This window comes from Jaculus jaculus, chromosome 17 (genome assembly GCF_020740685.1).
Source record: "Jaculus jaculus isolate mJacJac1 chromosome 17, mJacJac1.mat.Y.cur, whole genome shotgun sequence".
NCBI lineage: Eukaryota > Metazoa > Chordata > Mammalia > Rodentia > Dipodidae > Jaculus > Jaculus jaculus.
The window spans coordinates 69,092,760-69,110,257 of NC_059118.1; the positions used below are offsets into that span (position 1 = coordinate 69,092,760).

The 17,498-nt window shown below is 40.9% G+C and overlaps 1 pseudogene; it reads left to right on the forward strand.

Moving 5' to 3' along the window:
- Positions 1–17,212, forward strand: part of LOC123453234 — a 33,282-nt pseudogene extending 16,070 nt beyond the window's left edge.
- Positions 17,213–17,498: the final 286 nt, after the last annotated feature.

The window sequence follows — 17,498 nt, forward strand, 5'->3', positions numbered from 1 at the left end:
CTGTTGGGGCACAAGGAAATAAAGATAGAGTCTTCCATAATTTTAGATGCCAAAAGCAAACTTCAAATGAAAGTCTCAATATCAAAATTACAGTACAAATGCTGTCAGGTGCAGTAGCAAAACTGGTAGCAGATTCCACCTGCTCAAGCAGAGCATGTGAGTAGAGGACATGCTTTTCACCCCCAGGGCTCCTTACCCTCATAGGCTCCTGGTGCAGGGCCATCATCCCGATCTTCCAAGGAAAGGCAGTGGTTGGTGGATTGCCACCACCTGGACTTCAAAGCAGTGTTGTTGCTGGTCTCTGCTTCCTCTATGTGTGTGTAATTACTTCAATAAAATACTTCCTTTCTCTTTCAAGAACGTGCTTTCCAGGGCTTGAATGTCTGTTGGAGCTAGGGTAGCAATTGTTTTGACCATATGAAAGATGACTACTTCATTACAAGATGATTTCTCTTTGTTTTTCATTTGCCGAGTATATCCACAAATGTTCATAAAAGGAAAGATTAATGGTGCCTGAGCAAAGCCTTTAAGCTAGAAAGAGGCCCTGCCTGATGCCTATGACTCTCATTAACCTTGGTGAAGGCAAAAGAAGCTATCCCCACCAGGGCCCAGATGTTGTGAGCTCTTCACTCAACTTCCTGACTCTTGAGGCAACTTACTTGTCTCTTGTTGGCTCTCTCTGCAGCCCAGAAGTGTAAACACAAAGAGCAGGAAGGCCACATGGAGGTATGGGACATATATGAGGCTGGCAAAAAGTAGAGGCCACTCCCCTGTGCATTCATTGTGTACAGTGGCCCAGGCTTCCTAAGAGTAAGACTAGTTAAAACAAACAAACAAATAAACAAAAAAACTTTTCACACTGGTGTATTTTCCAGCAAGACCATTTTAACTTTGTATTTCTTTAACTTCCAAAAAATGCCCTCCAAAATTCTTATAGAAAAATAATCAAATCTTAGATATTACTTGAAATCAAAATGGGGTTTTCAAATATGAAAAGTAAACAGAAAAATGTGAACTATACCTTTGAATTCCTATATTCCAATATTATAAAAACTTCATAAATACAATTTTTAATAAGAAAAATCTGGGCTGGAGAGATAGCTTAGCAGTTAAGTGCTTGCCTGAGAAGCGTAAGAACCCCCCATTCAAGGCTCTATTCCCCAGGACCCATGTTAGTCAGATGCACAAGGGGGCGCACATGTCGAGTTCATTTGCAGCGGCTGGAGGCCTGGCCGTGCCCATTTCTCTCTCTCTCTCTCTCTCTCTCTCTCTCTCTCTCTGTCTCTTTCTCTCTCTGTTGCTCTCTAATAAGTAAATAAAAATAAACAAAATTTTAAAAAGAAAAAATCTTTCTTTAAAAATCTTACATATTCTTTAACATCTTAATGACTTGTACATGTACAGAGAGCATTCATATAAACTATGAGGCAATTTTACATATAGCACCTTCATTACCCTCCACCTTCTGCGTAGAAGACAAGAAGACACAGTTTCTTCCTCCATGTTGCCCAAAGGACAAAGGATTCAGAGGAGTTAACATGATGTTCACGAAGCAGGTAGAGCCCATTCCCTTTCAATGTCTAGCCAGGACAGGTAATGGATGCCTTCCTTGATAAGCTTTAGCAGAGTGAATATTTCCCTCATATAAACAGTCCAGCAAGGGCTGGAGAGATAGCTTAGCAGTTAAGCGCTTGCCTGTGAAGCCTAAGGACCCCAGTTCAAGGCTCAATTCCCCAAGACCCACGTTAGCCAGATGCATAAGGGGACGCATTCATCTGGAATTCATCTACAGTGGCTGGAAGCCCTGGCGTACCCATTCTCTCTCCCTCTCTCTCTCTCTCTCTCTCTCTCTCTCTCTCTCTCTTCCTCTTTCTCTGTTTGTCGCTCTCAAATAAATAAATAAAAATAAACCAAAAAATTTTTAAAACAGTCCAGCAAACTAACAAATATAATTAAAACTATGTGCAAATTGCTTACTTTAAAAAGTTTTATGTGATTTAAAAAAAAAAAAAAACACACACCTGGACCCAAATTGAACTGGTACCACAGAATCCTATATCCTGGAAGTCAGACTAAAAGGTGAAACCCTCAAGAGGACCTTAGGGGAAACACCTGAATTGAAGGGCCCTGGAGAGGGCGAGATGAAACCTAAACTCAAATTTCTCCTGTTTCTCTTACTTCTCTGACTTTTTCTTTTTTCTTTTCCCTTGGTGCTAACCTATAATTCCCTGTACCAGGATGTGGTCTATATCCACAAAGAGCTGTGATCAGAGAGACCCACTAGATCTCCCAAAACAAACAAGACAGACTTCTGTCAGAGCACTTGATTAACCCAACAGAGGTTAATGGTAAGACACTACTGCTGAAGACACCATATGCTGTCAGCATGGACCATGGAGAGACTTGGCTGGAATTGTGAGGAGAGCCAGTCTTCAGACAATTAGCCCATCTAGTACTGGAAGGTGCTATATGAGCTACCAGAGAAAAGTGGCCACATGTGTTCAAGCAACTCAAAGTCTAAGCTACTCAGAAGAAAACAACCTGATGTGATGCTCATACAAGTGCAATAGTGGCACACAGCCATGGTGAGTAACCAACTGCCCTTGGATTGGCTAACGAATCTGCTCAGTGGAAAGGAAACCATATCTGGAACTGGGAAACAAGTCAGAATCACATCCAGATAATGATTCTGCTTTCCGTTGTCAAGCTCCCACTAACTTTGGGCTAAAAGAGGGTTTACATCCATTAAGTGCTCTCTAAACTAATAATGTTTATCCCATTTAACTGGTACTGACTTCATTCTCTGTTGGAGAATCTGCTTCTCTTTTTCAGACGGAAGCTGGACCAAAGGAGATAAATGACCTGGTGCACTCCATCTGGCCCCAGCTGAAACTACAGAGGGATTGGGGAAATGAGCAAGACTTCTGCTTTTTTAGTGAATCTGATATCAGCACACGGGTGATGGAGCTAGACACTGAGGATACTGAACACCTACCAAAGCAGAGATCCAGAGGCTCCTAAGAGCCCATCACTGAAGTAGACTTAAAATGCTCCCAGCATGGCTCAGGGAATTTTGCAGAAGAGGGAGATAGAAAGATTGTGAGAGCCACAAGTTGGGACATTTTGCACAGAGACACTGCCCCTCTCCCCACATAATGCATGACCCACAGTCCCCATGGGATTGACCTGAATCCCCAATGATGAAGGCCTCTTCAGAAAAGGGGCAGGGAGGAGGGAGAGGATGGTACCAACATGTGTTGTTTAAACACTAAATATGTCCACATCTAATAAAAAAAAAAAAAAAAAACTAGGATCAGGATAGTGGCCCCTTCCCCCCAGGCTAAGTATAGGAGCCCTGCAGAGCTATGGTATTAGTCTAGTCAGCTCTGTTCATGGCTCCTGATCCAGAATATATCAAAACAACCAATCTTCGGGGGAAGTGAAATGACATGCTGGGATGAATTGATGGGCTAGGTAGATGGGTGAATAAATGAATGAATGACATAATAGTAAGAATATTTACTTTAAAAAGTAGGGCTTGAGAGATGGCTTAACACTTAAGGAACTTGCCTGTGAAGCACGCATGTTCAACTCTCCAGGTCCCACATAAGTCAGACACACAAGGTGATGCAAGTGCATAAGGTGGCACATGCCCAGAGTACCACTGCATGGACTGCAGGGCCTGAGTACCAATTCTCTCTCCCTCTCTCTCTCTCTCTCTCTCTCTCTCTCTCTCTCTCTCTCTCTCTTGTCAAAAAACAGTAGTCAGGACCAGTGTTACTCACAGACTTATCATTGGTGTTTACAAGTTCACTCAGAATTTTTGACAAGAATCCTTTCTTTTTATTATCTAAAACATTTATTGGGACTGAAAAAATGGGTCATCAAGTAAGAATGTTTGCCATTTAATCAAAAGAGCCTGAGAAGCCCAAAGACTCCTGCTCCAGAGATTGATTCCCCAGCAACCATGTAAAAAGCTGAATGTGGCCACAGTTCTGTGAGGATGTGGAGATGAGAGAATCACAGCAGTTTGCTGACCGGAAACAGCAGCTCCATACTGAGGGAACATCTCCTTCTCAAAGAAACACATGGGTGAGTAATAGCTGAAAGCACCTGACATTCTCCTCTGGCCTTCACATGTGCTCACACACATGAAGCACATGTGTCATCACACACACATGCACATACACACACATATGCATATGCTACATACATCACATCACACATCATACTACACATACTCCACATAAAAAATTAAAACATTTAAAAATATTTTTTTCTTTAAAAGTGTGTTGTACTTAGTCATAGTGGTCTTTCAGTGAATCAGCTCATCATGGTTACACTAAGACTGTGTTTCGCACAGGAAATCCTCAGTACTGAGCAAACTATAAATCTAGACGGTTTCCTTAGCACCAGATGCTGTTTCAATAATCCACACCTTCACTATGTGTCTATGTTTAAGATTATGTGGTCATTTAAAGTTCCCTCATTAGGCTCTGACTGTAGTTTTCTAAGCTAAGAAAATGTTTAAAAAAACCACAGAGATCACTTGTTTTTGCCTCTAAAAGGCACAGTACTAGGTGAAAGATGGTAATGAAGCTGGAGGCAGGCAGTTTGGTTCCTACCTCTTGACAAACCACACCAGTACCCTCTGTAAACCTCAATGAACACTCCATTGCACTGAGTTTGCTGGGTCAATGATTTTTGTCTAAGCAAGCTTTCAGGACATTATCTCATACCTTCACATACCTCATACACCAAGCAAATGGAGGATTCTCAACCTGTTTTCAAATACAGACTACCTAAGTTCAACTTCTTGCTTTGATGAAGCCTGAAGTCTGAGTTATAGCCCTTCTCACCTCCTACCTTAAAATCTGATATAGTTCTTTCCTCCTGATCCCAAGCATACCTTCCATAATCCAGCCTCTTGGCCCTCTAGTACATTTTAGCACCCTGAACAGATAGATCATCAACACCTGGACTCTAATGTGACCAACATCCATCTGCCCACAGCCATGTGGCACGTGGAAATGAGAGCTCTTTGGCTTCGTCTCACCACTGGATAACAAAGGTGATACCTTCTGAGTATGATTTTGATAAGAACACCATTCCTACATATCTTTCCTTAAATCTAGGTTTTTGTTATTTATACTATATTTATACTACATGACAATGTATGCAAAATTTCACTATAATCCATGTAAGATATTTAAGAGAGAGTTTAATACATGATAGCTTCTCAATAATTTTGTTATACCTTCTTCTTCCACAAGGATGACATCTGAAGAACAGAAGTGGATCCCAATCTCAAGATCTGTGGGACCATGAGTAATATTTAAATTTGATATTGATACATTTCAGGAGCAAGGTAGCCTTTTTCTGGTAGGTACTTAGCTGGGGTCCACAGAAACATAGATACCATCTTGCCTGCCCTGGCAGGACCAGACACTGTGTCTGATCCAGTCTTATATAATATAGCTGCAAGTAACAACTCCTCAGCAACAGCTACGTGGGGACGGGCTTAGCATACCTGGGGGCGTACTCTTGAACCCACCAGCCAATCAGGTACCTCTCTTACACACCTAAATATGATGAGAAAGCTCATTCGAACTGGATGTTTGATTCATATGAATGGGTGTAAACCACATGTATGAGCACTTGATCTCTCTTGGCTCTTGATCCCTTTTGTAAGCTCTTGGCTCCTCTGACTCTCTGGATTGACTGCCTCTGCTAGAGTGGTTATTTAGGTCTCCTCTCAGCCTTCACAGCCAGGCTGGGAGGAGGGAGGATTTCTTTTTGTCTGGGGTTCCCTGCTTTGTTTTGGGTGCTTCCCTGCTTCGCTATGTATATGATCTCTCTTTGAGCTCTGAGATTCTTATGTGCTCTATAGAAAAGGATTCTTTTGATTTGGGCTCTCCTGCTTTGCTTTCCACCTGTGTGTGCCCAGACCTTTCTCTATGTGAAGGAGACTTTCTCTGTTTAGCCCTCTACTTCCAGACTAGCAGGAAAGCAAAAGAATGTTTTTTGGCTTGGGCTTTCCTGGTTCCTTCCTTCTAAATCCAATTTTTCATAAAACAAATTTCATACTTCATAATTTACACTTCTGTGAGTCTGCATTTTTTATTCTTTGACTAGCTTGGACAAAGAACTGAAATCATAATTCACTGGCCTGGGATCTCCTACTGTGTCTTTATGATTTAATTCCCCACCCCCAGACTCCATTACTGCATCAATATCAGAGGTTGGATATCTGTTTCTGAAGTGCCTAAATATGAAATGTTATATCTAAGGAACATTGAATGTCTATAAGACTTCATGCAAGGCAGAAATTTTATTTTTTTATATGAATAAAGGTACCAAATAAATTTCCCATAGAATCTCTGGATACAATATAAAACACTTAGACTCAGCGTCTAAAATCTTCAAATACACTCCACCCAATATCCTAAATCTTTGCCACATAAAACTTTTGTTTCATGTAGACTCTACTATACAACCCTTATATTCAGGATTAGGACCTTGGACCCCCATCTTTCAGTACCCCCTAAAAATGAATAATCAGAACTCACTTCTAAGCCTGAATTTGCTATTTACTCTCATTTCCATCCCCACCCCACCATGTTACCACAAAAGACTATTTCAACAGCTTGTTTAACAAATGCATCTGAGGGATAGTTCATCATCCTCCCAAGCCTGTCTATGATGTGACTCATTCTTGTCACAAATCCTACCAGTCACCTCATACATAGTATCTATTCTTCTGGAAATGCAGGTTTGGGTCATGAGGAAAAATGAAAAAAAAATCTTTCTTTAAATCCCTCCTTGGTTTGGAAGAAAGTATTCAAAGCAATGTCTGTGTTAAGTTCCTATTGAACTTTTTATTGAGCTTTGTAATCTTGTACACTTTCCTTGCTGGAAAGTGAAGCACTTCTGCTTTTGCAAAATTTCACACTGAGCATGGTTTGGGATACCATCTTTCTTCTCCTTCTATTTTATGGGTATGGGAAAGGTGTGAAGAAATATGGGCTGGAGAGATGGCTTACTGGTTAATGTGTTTGCCTGCGAAGCCAAAGGACCCAGGTTCAATTTCCCAGGACCCATGTTAGCCAGGTGCACAAGGGGGAGCACGCATCTGGAGTTCATTTGCAGTGGCTGTAGGCCCTGGCACGCCCATTCTCTCTCTCTCCCTTGTTCTCTCTCTCTCTCTCTCTCTCATAAATAAATAAATAAATAAAGTATATTTTTTAAAAAGGTGTGAAGTATTTCTGACATATTTCTGAGGATGCAAAGAAGAAACTTGTTTTAGAGATTCTTATTTCAATTGATCATATCTTCACAACTCATCTTTTGCCTAGGGCCCTGCCAGTCCAGTTTACATATGTCCTTCAGTTCCATTGATAATGTGCCACTGGTAAGAAAGCCACTCATAACCATTAGTGAAATTCCTAGAGCAGTAATGAAAGTTATAAACACAGTTATGAACCTAAAACAAATGAGCAGGTATCCTATTCTGCAATCAACCAGTTTATATAGTTGAGCACTTTGTTGAATATATACTTCAACAATGCTCATGAAATCAAGTCAGCACCTTCTTCCCACATGATTCAATAGATCCAAGTTGGGATTAGCAGGCAGTACTAAGTACATGGGATTCCAAATTGTGGCATTTAGGGTGACTGAACCCCTGAAAGTAAAGGGAGGAATGTCCATAAGTCTGTCTGAAATTTCTACTTTTCTGGAGATCAAAGGATGATCTGACGTCTTTTTTTATTTTATTTTTTTGACTTTACATTTTTATTTTAAAACAACTCAAATAGGAAAAAAATGTCTTCTATAACATATACCTGAATTCCACATTTTTGAATAAATGTCTAACATCAAAGTACTAAAGGAATTAGCTTCATTAGCCACCAAAAGAACTTATACACTGGGATGGTTTCAGAAAGATAGACTTTTTGTCAACTTGGATTACATAATCCTTATTTTGTTTTTTTGCAAATGGTACATTCTTCTTCCACTACTAGTATAAAACTGTGATCTGATTTCTTATCTCTTGCCTACAGGAGTTCCTTAGATCTATTTTTCCACAGACAACCCCTCCCACCCAAGCAGGTCCCCTTTCCTAGAATTTAAATCTAATCCTTACATTGTGGTTGGTCAAGTTTAGCCCCCAGAACTTATCATCATAGCTGGTCCCTTCTTGAGCCAGCCTCTAGCCCAGACCAATCAGCTGAACCTAAGGGTGAAACCCACCACAGTAAAATTATAAACAGATGAGTACCAGGGGACAAGCTCTCTTGGCTGGCTCCTGAACTCTGAATTCTGGTAAGTGTCCCTTGTCTTAGCCCAGCATGGCTGAGATGAGGAGAGACCCTCCCTCTTACTTCCACATGGGGCTTTCTACCCACTCCTGGCTTCCACATGGCAGGAACCCTATACTTTCTCTTCTTTTCTCTCTAAATCTCTTTCCATGTTTCTTTTAGGCCCACATGGGCTCTCAGACCACCTGAATGTATTCATTTTTCTTCCCTTGGTTTTGTACTTTCCTAAATAAATATAATAATTTAATAATTATCTTTCTCAGTCTTATTTTATCCAATTCTTTGGTTTAAAGTAGATATGAACCTAGGGTTTGGGGTACAAGGGCTCTATTCCTGAACACCTAACACCCCATTTCATGCACATGGCACTTTCTTCTCTTTCCTTCTCTTAATATAATAAAGCCTCTCTGAACCTTACTCTCTGGTCTATGGATATTAATTCTTTAAATTCATAAGACAAGAATCCAGGGTACCTTAAATTTGTTAATGCATTGGTATATTGGCAAGGAACCCAAAAATGCCTGTTTTACCTCTTTCCCAGTGGGACATGGAGCATTTGGGCAGAAGAAATGTACCTCCATTTACTTAGTTTTTCCATCAAGATTTGATGATGATGAAAATGAATGTGTTTTTAAAGCTTTATATTGAATTTTGACATTGTACTAGAATATGGATGTTCTTGTGGTCAGGCTTAAGCCAAAAAATATAAAGCTTGTGGAACCTAATTGTGACATGTAGAATCACCTATAACTGAGAAATGCCTCCCCACATAAAGCTGGGAGAAAAAATTAAAGGGAAGACTGGTGTAGCCAGTGATAGGAGACAGAAATGGCTAGGCAGTCAGGGTAAGAGGACCCCAAAGTGAATTCCTTGACTAAAAGCAGGAAATGTCACTAATCTTGCAGAAACCTGGATGTTATACAATCCAGGAAAGATTTCTAGATTAAGCTTGCACCCCAGAAACTTTGATCCTTATCTAAGATTACTGAAAAAGCTGTAAAATCTGTTCTTTGTCCATAATAACCTGCTGGCCTGGTCTTCTTCACATAGCCACTTTCCATTAAAAACCCAGATCTGAGTCTTGAGGTGGGCTTCTCAACCCGGCACCCCTTACCTCTCTGGGCAAGAGCTCTGCCTTGCTTCCTTCTCATGTTCTAGGTTTAAATCCCCTTGTCTTTATCTTCATAAAGCTTTAAGCTGTAATAAAATATTTCTGGGTCTGGAGAAATGGCTTAGCAGTTAAAGCACTTGCCTCCAAAGCCAAAGGATCCAAGTTCAGTTCCTCAGGACCTACATAAGCCAGATGCACAAGGTGGCACATGTGTCTGGAGATCATTTGCACTGACGGCCCTGGCATGTCCATTCTCTCTCGTAAAATAAATACTTAAAATTATTTATGACCCTTATCCTCTGGTCCATGTATTTCATAGGACAAGGATCTTGGAGTGACAAAGTATCTGTGCATTGGCATGCGAGCAACCTAAAATTCTTGTATCACCAGGACAGGATAAGCCATGTGCATAGTTCTTGGGATCTGATAAATCCAAGGTTAATCATGTTTTGTAAATCTTCCTTCATAGATTTGCCAATTCTCAACACTCCTAATTCTGTTCTACTTTGTAGGAGCTTATTGCAAACAGCTGATTTGAAAGAGAAGGTTCACTCCCAGGTTAGGGAAAAGCAGTTTCCACTTTAAGCCTTCATAATTCCATTCTAAGTTGAGGAATAAGGGTGATGTACTTCCCTGTGTCTAAATCAGTAAAATTAAGTTAGAAGTTGTTTATACCAAGCATGGTAATGGTATGGTAATGTCAGCTCAGAAAAGCATGATAGTAACACTGCAGTGTGACTTTATTATACTGCTATAACTTGCTGCATGCTGCAGAGCCATCCCCGAAAAGAGGATTCATTCTGAGGATCTGTTGGCTTCTTCAAGGTATTGAGTGCTATAAGAAGGGTTTTAAAAGGAATAGGGAAGGCTGGAGAGATGGCTTAGCAGTTAGGCGCTTGCCTGTGAAGCCTAAGGACCCCGGTTCGAGGCTCGGTTCCCCAGGTCCCACGTTAGCCAGATGCACAAGGGGGCGCATGCATCTGGAGTTCGACTGCAGAAGCTGGAAGCCCTGGCACGCCCATTCTCTCTCTCCCTCTATCTGTCTTTCTCTCTGTGTCTGTCGCTCTCAAATAAATAAATAAATAAAAATTTAAAAAAAAAAGGAATAGGGAAAAGCAAGGAATGGGATAGGAGGAAAGTGGAATTCTTCTACTGCAGAATACTTTTAGCTTAGGACAATTACACCAACAATTAGAAGCTGAGTGAAGAAAGGATCCTTGGAAGCTCCTTTGCCTATTCAAGAATTGTGGAATAGATTACCCTGTGGTCTCTGTGTGTCTTCAGCCACCATTTGGAGCTTGGAAAAGCAATATGAGAATGCATGGAAACCTCTTTCAGCAGCAGAAACCCTTCAACAGTGTTAGCAATAATCACTTCCTTGAGCCAGATGCTTTGCAAATTGGGAGTGGGAGCAGTTCTTACCTCACCTTGAATTCTCAGATTCATCTGGGAGTCCCCACTAGCTCATATTACAACTCCTGTCTAATACTCTCAGGATCAACATGGTGCTTTCCCTGAGCAGTGTAGATTTAAGTCATCCTCACATTTTAGAGAAAATTATTTTATTTGGTGTCATAATGTCTTAGAGAAATTTATAGTGCTTTAAAAGGCTGGGAAGATGGCTCTAAGTACCTGAGTTCAAGCCCCAAGACCTCATGTAAATAATAGAAAGTTGTTGTGGCAAGTTTCTGTAATCTCAGTGTACCTAAGATGAGAAGGGAGACTGAGACATGAATCTAACAAGAACTGATGGAAAGCAGTCTTTGGGGGAGGGAGAGATTGCATAGAGGTTAAGGCACTTGCCTGCAAAGCCTAAGAGCTTATGTTCAAATCTCCAGGTTCCACATTGCCAGATGCATGGGGATGCAAGTGTGCAATGTCGCACATGTGCACAAGGGGCACATACATCTGGAGGTCATTTGTAGAAGCTGAAGATCCTGGTGCACCCATTCTCTCTCTTAAAAAAAAAAAGTAGCTGGGCATGGTGGCGCATACCTTTAATACCAGCACTCGGGAGGCAGAGGTAGGAGGATTATCATGAGTTCAGGGCCACCCTGAGACTACATAGTGAATTCCAGGTCAGCCTGAGCTACAGTGAGACCCTACCTCAAAAAACCAAAAAATAAATAAATAAATACTAGGGAAAAAAGCAGTCTTCTAAGCTCCACATGTGCACACCTGCACTTACACACATGAACACACATGTCATACATAACAAATACATAAATTTAATACAATAAAAAGAAATTAGGTGCTTTATATAAATCTGAGAAGTGCCTTCTCCATCTTTGCAAATGAGCAGGAGGGCTGGTAAGATGGCTTAATGGCTAAGGCATTTGCCTGCAAAGCCAAAGGACCCAGGTTTGATTCCCCAGGACCCACGTAAGCCAGATGCACAAAGTGTTGCATGTGTCTGGAGTTCGTTTGCAATGGCTATAGGCCCTGGAATGCCCATTCTCTCTGTCTGTCTCTTCTCTCTCTCTCTCTTTCTCTCTCAAATAAATAAAACTTAAAAAAATAAAACTTTAAAAAATATGAGCAGGAAAGCCTCTGGTACTCAGAGATGGCCCTCCACAAAGTCACAGACCCCTGAGTCACAAGAATGCGAAGAGACTGGCTAAAGAAGTCTGGCTTTACCCAAGAAAAGGGGCTGCATGAAAAATATCCTGCTTCCCACCACTGGGAGAGGACAGAGTGGGTGGAAGGGTCAGGAAAAGAAGTTCATCAAAGAAGAGAATCAGCTGAAAATTGAAAGAATGGGCCTGTCCCATTGTTTCCACTGAGAGCATGTCATGAGAACAGACTCCTGGGGTTCAATTTCCTGCCTTTCCTCCTGTCTTTTCTCATGAGAATGTAAACTTAGACAGCCTGCCTGTTGGGTTTGTTAGTTAGGGCCACCAGGCTGTCAGCTGGGAATAAGGGGCAGGGAAAGATAACTTTACCTGCATCACATCAGGAAGGTGAAGAAACCTAACACGGGCCTTTCCCTACTCTCCTGGCCAGGCTGAATGTTCCCTAAAGCATCTTATCTGGACCAGGGAGAAACCTTAAAGCAAGAAGGCAGTCTGGTCATCTAGCATATGCTGATCATCCCAATCCAAAAGTCCCATGTCAGAAAACCCCAAAATCTGAAGGTCTGGTCTCACACATTTCAGATGGGGTCTTAAACCTGCATTGTACTCGGAGTTAAGTCAGTCTGGCACCTGAGTAAACATAGATCCGCTAAATTTCAACACCAAAAAATACAGTAATGAGCCACCACTACAGAAGATCGCTGTTTCTGGAAAAAATTGGTAAGAAAATTCTCATTAATGGAGTAGTTTTTCTACATTTTTACAAGGAAGTTAGTTGAACTGAAAAATCCAGCTTGATGCTCTTTCTTCCTCTCTAGAATCCATCTCCCTTTTCCATCAGGGTTATAGAAAATAGAACACAACTGTGTAATCTGTCTGAGGTCCAAAGATAAGTCAAAAGGTCACTGGAGCAATATTTTCACAGCTAGGAAAAGACTGGTGTTCCCACTGAATATGTGGGGGTTTGAAGCATATGTGATCCCCGTTTTTCTCCTGCAAATTTATATAGACATACATATGATAGATAGATAGATAGATAGATAGATAGATAGATAGATAGATAGATAGATAGATAGATAGATAGCTGGCTGTAGATTGAAAGCAAGTCAAAGAAATAGATAGGCAATGATAAATATAAAAGAGAAAGGAAGAGGAAATGAGAAAAACAACTAAGTACTCTATTCTAGTTTTGAAGCTTCATATTTGTGGGCTTGTATTTTGGCATTACTTATATTTAAATGAAATATAATATAGAAAATATAAATAAAGTAACGAAAATGCAAAGCCTTAATACTATTGTGTCTTAGTAAACTCTTGTCACAAAGCCTTCTTCTAGCTCCACTGTTAAGATAATTTCCCACCAGGACATTGGAGGCAGCAAACAAGTCACCTCTCCACCAGATCAAATTCCTTAATGGGCTTCAATGTGATATTCCTCAGCAGAAACAAGAGGCAAAGTAGAAAACTCACTCCTGGTGGTGAAAGCAGCTCCCAGCTGGGCTAGGTCAACCATCCACCCACACACTCATCGGCAATCCAGAAATAACCCCAACCATGCCTGTCTTGCTTCCAGCTGCAGGCTTGGGACAGAAACTTTAAAAATAAATAAATAAATAAGAAGAAAGAAAGAAAGAAAGAAAGAAAGAAAGAAAGAAAGAAAGAAAGAAAGAAAGAAAGAAAGAAAGAAAGAAAGAAAGAAAGAAAGAGGAGGAAAAAATGAAAGAAAAAGCATGTCTTCCTGTTTTACTAGAACTAGACACAGCTGGCCAAGGACTCCCCACACAGATGTTGTGTTTCAGATCTAGCGTGACCAAGATGATCATGAAAAGGAAAAAAAGCTGCTGTCACCCTGGTTAAGATAATCAGGAAATGGTGGTACATCAGGGCTGCAACCATCAACGGCAGGAAAGCAGCTTACTAGCCTACTGGCCTGCTTAGACCACGAGCAGGATCAAGGTCTCTGAAGAAGCTTCAAGCAGAGCTGGATATGTTTTTCTTGCTCCTAGCACACCCAATCCTACTCCTATTACTAAGTTCCCCCATTGGTGGGTAAGTGATCTGCCATTGGCTTTCTGTGGGGGAAGTAACTTCTACAATCCCAAGCTGGGAAGCTGGGATATGGCCCTGCTCTATGTTATCACAGTGCTAACAGAGCCATTGTACAGCCCAGTTACACCCACCCCATGAGCCCTGGTGAAAATACAGTGCCTCATTTTGTGGACTCCAATGGCCTTCCTCTCCCCTCATAGTATCCCTCTCCTGTATCACTTCAGCCTTCACCTTAGGTAAAACCTGTGAAAACCAGAAACCTTCCAGCTGTTTTTACAAAACTTCTATCCCTTCATCCTATTCTACCAGACCCTCTCCTGAGAATTATATTAAAAATGAAATTAAATTTTACAACAGCAGGTATTATATTGCCAATTTTCACTGTGTGCTATATAGATGCATAACTTCAACTTGATCACATATGGAAATCAAGTACCTGGTCTACATTATAACCTCCATCATAAACTTTTTCTATTAGTAAAATAGATTAAACTTACATCATTTCAACTTAGTGCCTTTCCCAGAAGCATACCAGCTACAGCTTCCAGGAAAACAGCTTTGACCTAAGGGAGGAGGAAGCTCAAAGTTGAAGACCTGGATTCAAGCCCCTTCTTTGTTACTTACCAGTGGATTTCTCAGGGAAGTTGCTCAGCTTCATATTGTGTAAATTTCAGCTAATAATACTGACTTTATTGGCTTGTTTTTAATAATGAACTATTGAAATACATATGAAAGCAATTTATAAATGCTTCACAAGTGTCAAATAGAAGATAAGCATTGTTTCTTGGAGTAGTCAACATTCTATTTCCCATTTACCTTTCCATTTCTATATAAAAAAGGGTAAGAATACATGATCTATTTGTTTTTGAGGCAGGGGTGCCATACAAAATACCACAGCCTGGGCAGCTTAGGCAATGGTGATTGATTTTCTTACAGTTCTAGAGGCTGACGTCCAAGATCCAGGTGTGAAGGGCTTATTATTCTTAAGACCTCAATTCTTAGCTAGTTTATGTCCCCTTTTATGTCCTCACATGGTATTTTAATAAAATAAAATATTGGAGATGATTAACTTATAAATAGAAATGTTTATTTTGTTTCAGTTTTGGAGGTTCCAGTCCTTTACATCAGGAGTATATAGCAAACCCAAGATATACCAACAACCAGTGGAAAAAGACAGAAAGAAGACTGGTTAGAGTTTCATGAACCCCCCTGGGGGAATACCTCTAATGACCTAAGTACCTGCCACTAGGCCCCACATCCTAAAAGCTCCACCACCTCCCAATAGCACCATTCTGGAAGCCAAGCTTGGACACATGGGCCTATGGGGGACATTCACTATCCAAACCATAGCATGGGGTTCTCCATCCTCTGTGCATGATCATTTCAATTTCTTCTTGTAAGGACATCAGTCACATTATGTTAGAGCCCAGTCTACTGACTTCATTTTACCTTTACTCTTTTAAAAACTCTATTTACAAAATCAGTCACATTCTAAGGAACTTGGGCAGTGGACACAATTCACCCCTTGGTAGAACAGCATCTACACTCCCTTTCATTTGCTTTTTGTAGTCTTTAATTTCAGTAGTCAACTCCAGCCAAAGAGCAGTCTCTGGTGCTAGAAAGTCTGAAACATGGACCTGGCATGATTTCTTCTATAGCCTGATCTATGGCTACACTTACCAATGTTGGCACCTTTGGTTTCACAGGACAGAAGCACCTCAGCCCTACACAGTTCCAGGAGTGCTGAGCTCTGCCCTTGCCAAGCTGCTTCTCCACTCTGCAGAGCTCTTGTCAAGCCAGCTGACAGACTCACTGACTTTGTTTCCTCCTGAGATTTCCAGAGTTTGGTCAATTCATAAAATGAAAGCTAACTCTACAAATAGTCTCCAAACTGTAAAATTTTGTTTAAAAAAAAAAAAAAAAGCAAATACTGGCAAGGCATGCATTTAAACACACAGACTCAATAACAAAAACAAGATTAACCCAGTATAAAAATAGTAAAGGTGGGCTTAGCAGTTAAGGTTCTTGCTTGCAAAACCAAAGGACCACAGTTTGATTCCCCAAGCCCCATGTAAGCCAGATGCACAATGTGGCACATGTGTCTGGAGTTCATTTGCAGCAGCTGGAGGCCCTTGTCACCCATTCCCTCCCCCCCCCCCATTTGCACCTCTCTCTCAAATAAATAAATAACAATTTAAAAAATATTAAAGGTGCCAAATGTGGTGGCACATGCCTTTAATTCCAGCACTTGGGAGGCAGAGATATGAGGATGGCTGTGAGTTTGAGGCCAGCTTGGGATTAATGCCAGGTCAGCTGGAACTAGAGTGAGACCCTACCTTGAAAATCAAATAAATAAATAAATAAATAAAGGATACAAGTAGGGTGGCTTTTTTTAAAGAAGATATATGGTTATGTGATAAATGCATGAAAACATGCTTAATGTCATTAGCCATCAGGAAAATATGAAATAAAACCACAATAAGTTATCATATCACTGTCTAACTATTTAGAATAGCTATGATCAGAAAGAGGTAATACCATGTTGGGAAAAATCGGGACACCCATAAATACTGGTAAAAACATAAAATTATTAATCTGTCTTTAAATTTTGTCTGAAAGTTACTCAAAAGAACCTAGAAGCTCCCTCTTGCTTCTGGTCTCTGTTCACCTTTGCCTGGCCCTGGTCTCTCCCTTTGAAAGATGCCATCCAGACACCATGGTAGCTGACACTTAACTCGAAGCCTCAGGATCTAGCCGATGTTTATGGGCTTCCAAGTGCCTTCTTGGAGGTAAACATCTTTACATTAGCCACAAGATGTGCACAGTGTACCACCTAAGTTCAAATGTGGACAAACCGGTCTACAAGCTGAAAGAATACTGTATACAGGGTGATATAGTGACTTTGGCTGAAAATGAGCTGGAGAGAGATAGTAGATTGCAAACCACCACTGCCTGGGAAAACTCCCCTTTTGAGGAAGTGAAGGGACATTTAAGGTCTCTCTGTTAAGGAGTCTTTCATTGAAGGAAGGAGGGGCCTTAAGCAGTTTATTAATGAAATTGCAGGACACCAACTGTCTCAGAATGAACACTGCCTACACATGTTCCTGCAAGAGGGGGCAACTGACAGGAACTACTTCTCCAGTAAGGTGAACCAGTAGGAGACCCTCTCACTACTGGACCTCTAGCTTTCCTGCTGAAATGACATTTATATCTTACACTGGGCCTCTCTTTCTCTCTCTCTCAGATCAGCTACTCATCTTCTGACCTGATAGACTGTTTGACACTGTGATAATACCAGATCTTAATATCAGACCATACCACATGGTACTCTGCTAGGATACCAGACCATACCATGTGGATACTGTACTAGGATCCTCTTATTTGGAGAAAGGTAGGAAACCAAGGACAGATTTCCTTTGCTTGGGTGTTGGAGTAGGGGGAAGG